Source organism: Scardinius erythrophthalmus (genome assembly GCF_964197995.2).
Source record: "Scardinius erythrophthalmus genome assembly, chromosome: 16".
Lineage (NCBI taxonomy): Eukaryota > Metazoa > Chordata > Actinopteri > Cypriniformes > Leuciscidae > Scardinius > Scardinius erythrophthalmus.
The window spans coordinates 33,292,791-33,298,461 of NC_138236.1; positions in this window are offsets into that span (position 1 = coordinate 33,292,791).

Genomic DNA, 5,671 nt, shown 5'->3' on the forward strand with positions numbered 1-5,671 from the left:
GGCATATGTAACTCTTTACGTATTTACAACACCACTGGTCACTCTATGATAAAAGTGTGAAAATTAATCGTAAGAAGAAGTTTATATTAGTTCAAGTTTGCTCTGTGTGGATGTATTGTTCTGTACCAGTGATGTTCTGTGACTAAACCTTGAAGGGAAAAGATATCTCCTATGGGGTCATAGCCTGTTCCCCAATGGTATCTGCTTAAGCCTTTGCTGGAGGCATATATAGCCCTCGGGTCCCAGCAACTTTTCACCAAGGTGGTAGAACCTAGCGATCCATTGCACCACTTTGCATACCTTGTTTATTCGTGTAGCCTCCCGTCCAGATAGTAAATATGCACTTGCTTTGCAATACATCCATTGGGTTATTATGGAATCAAACTAATCAAGAGTTCTAGACTTTGACGGGTTCTTCTTATTTGCTTTCATGTTGCTTTTCCTCATGATTGCTGTATGAATTTTTTATAGACAACTATGCCTAGGGTCTTGAAGTTCTATCACACCACATGTAGCCACTTATATGGTTTCTTACTTGGCATTTGTAACTCTTTAGGTATTTACAACACCACTGGTCACTATATGATAAAAGTGTGAAAATTAATCGTAATAAGAAGTTTGAATTAGTTTAACTTTGCTCCGTGTGGATGTATTGTTCTGTTCCAGTGATGTTCTATGACTAAACCTTGAAAGAAAAATATATCACCTATGGGGTCAAAACCTGTTCCCCAATGGTATCTGCTGAAGCCTTTGCAAGAGACATATATACCCCTCAGGTCCCAGCAAGTTTTCACCATGGTGGTAGGACCCAGAGATCCATTTCGCCCCTTTGCATACCTTGTTTATTCGTGTAGCCTGCCCTCCAGATAATAAATATGCACTTGCTTTGCAATTCATCCATTGGGTTATTATGCAATCAAAACTAATCAAGAGTTCTAGACTTTGACAGTTTCTTCTTATTTGTTTTCATGTTGCTGTTCTCATGATTGCTGTATGAGATTTTTATAGACACCTATGCCTAGGGTCTTGAAGTTCTATCACACCACATGTAGCCACTTATAGATTTTCTTACTTGGCATATGTAACTTTTCAGGTTTTTTCAACACCACTGGTCACTATATGATAAAAGTGTGAAAAATAATCATAATAAGAAGTTTGAATTAGTTCACGTTTGCTCTGTGTGGATGTATTGTTCTGTTCCAGTTATGTTCTATGACTAAACCTTAAAGGGAAAAGATATCACCTATGGGGTCAAAGCCTGTTCCCCAATGGTATCTGCTGAAACCTTTGCAAGAGACATATATACCCCTCGGGTCCCAGCAACTTTTCACCAAGGTGGTAGGACCCAGCGATCCATTTCGCCCCTTTGCATACCTTGTTTATTCGTGTAGCCTGCCCTCTAGATAATAAATATGCACTTGCTTTGCAATTCATCCATTGGGTTATTATGGAATAAAACTAATCAAGAGTTCTAGACGTTGACGGGTTCTTCTTATTTGTTTTCATGTTGAATTTCTCATGATTGCTGTATGAGATTTTTATAGACAACTATGCCTAGGGTCTTGAAGTTCTATCACACCACATGTAGCCACTTATATGTTTTCTTACTTGGCATATGTAACTCTTCAGGTTTTTTCAACACCACTGGTCACTATATGATAAAGGTGTGAAAAATAATCATAATAAGAAGTTTGAATTAGTTCACGTTTGCTCTATGTGGATGTATTGTTCTGTTCCAGTAATGTTCTATGACTAAACCTTGAAGGGAAAAGATATCTCCTATGGGGTCAAAGCCTGTTTCACAGTGGTATCTGCTGAAGCCTTTGCTGGAGGCATATATATCCCTCAGGTCCCAGCAACTTTTCACCAAGGTGGTAGGACCCAGCGATCCATTGCGCCACTTTTCATACCTTGTTTATTCGTGTAGCCTGCCCTCCAGATAATAAATATTCCCTTGATTTGCAATTCATCCACTGGGTTATTATGCAATCAAACTAATCAAGACTTTTAGACTTTGATGGTTTGTTATTTGTTTTCATGTTGCTGTTCTCATGATTGCTGTACGAGATTTTCATAGACACCTATGCCTAGGGTCTTGAAGTTCTATCACAACACATGTAGCCACTTATATGTTTTCTTACTTGGCATATGTAACTCTTTAGGTATTTACAACATTACTGGTCAGTATATGATAAAAGTGTGAAAATTAATCGTAAGAAGAAGTTTATATTAGTTCAAGTTTGATCTGTGTGGATGTATTGTTCTGTTCCAGTGATGTTCTCTGACTAAACATTGAAGGGAAAAGATATCAACTATGGGGTCAAAACCTGTTCCCCAATTGTATCTGCTGAAGCCTTTGCAAGAGACATATATACCCCTCGGGTCCCAGCGACTTTTCACCAAGGTGGTAGGACCCAGCGATCCATTTCGCCCCTTTGCATACCTTGTTTATTCGTGTAGCCTGCCCTCTAGATAATAAATATTCCCTTGATTTGCAATTCATCCATTGGGTTATTATGCAATCAAACTAATCAAGACTTCTAGACTTTGATGGTTTCTTCTTACTTGTTTTCATGTTGCTGTTCTCATGATTGCTGTATGAGATTTTCATAGACACCTATGCCTAGGGTCTTGAAGTTCTATCACACCACATGTAGCCACTTATATGTTTTTTTACTTGGCATATGTAACTCTTTAGGTATTTACAACATTACTGCTCAGTATATGATAAAAGTGTGAAAATTAATCGTAAGAAGAAGTTTATATTAGTTCAAGTTTGATCTGTGTGGATGTATTGTTCTGTTCCAGTGATGTTCTGTGACTAAACCTTGAAGGGAAAGTATATCTGCTATGGGGTCATAGCCTGTTCCCCAATGGTCTCTACTGCAGCCTTTGCTGGATGCATATATACCTCTCGGTTCGGAGCAACTTTTCACCAAGGTGGTAGGACCCAGCGATCCATTGTGCCACTTTGCATACCTTGTTTATTCGTGTAGCCTGCCGTCCAGATAGTAAATATGCACTTGCTTTACAATTCATCCATTGGGTTATTATGGAATCAAACTAATCAAGAGTTCTAGACTTTGACGGGTTCTTCTTATTTGTTTTCATGTTGCTGTTCTCATGATTGCTGTATGAGATTTTTATAGACAACTATGCCTAGGGTCTTCAAGTTCTATCAAACCACATGTAGCCACTTATATGTTTTCTTACTTGGCATATGTAACTCTTTACGTATTTACAACACCACTGGTCACTCTATGATAAAAGTGTGAAAATTAATCGTAAGAAGAAGTTTATATTAGTTCAAGTTTGCTCTTTGTGGATGTATTGTTCTGTTCGAGTGATGTTCTGTGACTAAACCTTGAAGGGAAAAGATATCTCCTATGGGGTCATAGCCTGTTCCTCAATGGTCTCTGCTGCAGGCATATATACCCCTCGGGTCCCAGCAACTTTTCACCAAGGTGGTAGGACCCAGCGATCCATTGCGCCACTTTGCATACCTTGTTTATTCGTGTAGCCTGCCGTCCAGATAGTAAATATGCACTTGCTTTGCAATTCATCCATTGGGTTATTATGGAATCAAACTAATCAAGAGTTCTTGACTTTGACGGGTTCTTCTTATTTGCTTTCATGTTGCTTTTCCTCATGATTGCTGTTTAAGATTTGTATAGACAACTATGCCTAGGGTCTTGAATTTCTATCCTACCACATGTAGTAACTTATTTGTTTTCTTACTTGGCATATGTAACTCTTTAGGTATTTACAACACCACTGGTCACTATATGATAAAAGTGTGAAAATTAATCATAAGAAGAAGTTTATATTAGTTCAAGTTTGCTCTGTGTGGATGTATTGTTCTGTTCCAGTGATGTTCTCTGACTAAACCTTTAAGGGAAAAGATATCACCTACGAGGTCAAAGCCTGTTCCCCAATGGTATCTGCTGAAGCCTTTGCAAGAGGCATATATACCCCTCGGGTCCCAGGAACTTTTCACCAAGGTGGGAGGACCCAGCGATCCATTGCTACACGAATACCTTGTTTATTCGTGTAGCCTGCCCTCCAGATAATAAATATGCACTTGCTTGGCATATCATCCATTGGGTTATTATGGAATCAAACTAATCAAGAGTTCTAGACTTTGACGGTTTCTTCTTATTTGCTTTCATATTGCTTTTCCTCATGATTGCTGTATGAGATTTTTATAGATAACTATGGCTAGGGTCTTGAAGTTCTATCACACCACATGTAGCCACTTATATGTTTTCTCACTTGGCATATGTAACTCTTTAGGTATTTACAACACCACTGGTCACTTTATGATAAAAGTGTGAAAATTAATCATAAGAAGAATTTTATATTAGTTCAAATTTGCTCTGTGTGGATGTATTGTTCTGTTCCAGTAATGTTCTACGACTAAACCTTGAAGGGAAAAGATATCTCCTATGGGGTCATAGCCTGTTCCCCAATGGTCTCTGCTGCAGCCTATGCTGGAGGCATATATACCCCTCTTGTCCCAGCAACTTTTCACCAAGGTGGTAGGACCCAGCGATCCACTGCACCACTTTGCATACCTTGTTTATTCGTGTAGCCTGCCGTCCAGATAGTAAATATGCGCTTGCTTTGCAATTCATCCATTGGGTTATCGTGGATTCAAACTAATCAAGAGTTCTAGACTTTGACGGGTTCTTCTTATTTGCTTTCATTTTGCTTTTCTCATGATTGCTGTATGAGATTTTTATAGACAACTATGCCTATGGTTTTGAAGTTCTATCAAACCACATGTAGCCACTTATATGTTTTCTTATTTGGCATATGTAACTCTTTAGGTATTTACAACACCACTGGTCACTATATGATAAAAGTGTGAAAATTAATCATAAGAAGTTTATATTAGTTCAAGTTTGCTCTGTGTTGATGTATTGTTCTGTTCCAGTGATGTTCTATAACTAAACCTTGAATGGAAAAGATATCACCTATGGGTTCAAAGCCTGTTTCCCAGTGATATCTGCTGAAGTCTTTGCAAGAGACATATATACCCCTCAGGTCCCAGCAAGTTTTCACCATGGTGGTAGGACCCAGAGATCCATTGCGCCACTTTGCATACCTTGTTTATTCGTGTAGCCTGCCCTCCAGATAATAAATATGCACTTGCTTTGCAATTCATCCATTCAAGAGTTTTAGACTTTGACGGTTTCTTCTTATTTGCTTTCATGTTGCTGTTCTCATGATTGTTGTATGAGATTTTTATAGACAATTATGCCTAGGGTCTTGAAGTTCTATCACACCATGTGTAGCCACTTATATGTTTTCTTACTTGGCATATGTAACTCTTTACGTATTTACAACACCACTGGTCACTCTATGATAAAAGTGTGAAAATTAATCGTAAGAAGAAGTTTATATTAGTTCAAGTTTGCTCTGTGTGGATGTATTGTTCTGTACCAGTGATGTTCTGTGACTAAACCTTGAAGGGAAAAGATATCTCCTATGGGGTCATAGCCTGTTCCCCAATGGTATCTGCTTAAGCCTTTGCTGGAGGCATATATAGCCCTCGGGTCCCAGCAACTTTTCACCAAGGTGGTAGGACCCAGCGATCCATTGCACCACTTTGCATACCTTGTTTATTCGTGTAGCCTCCCGTCCAGATAGTAAATATGCACTTGCTTTG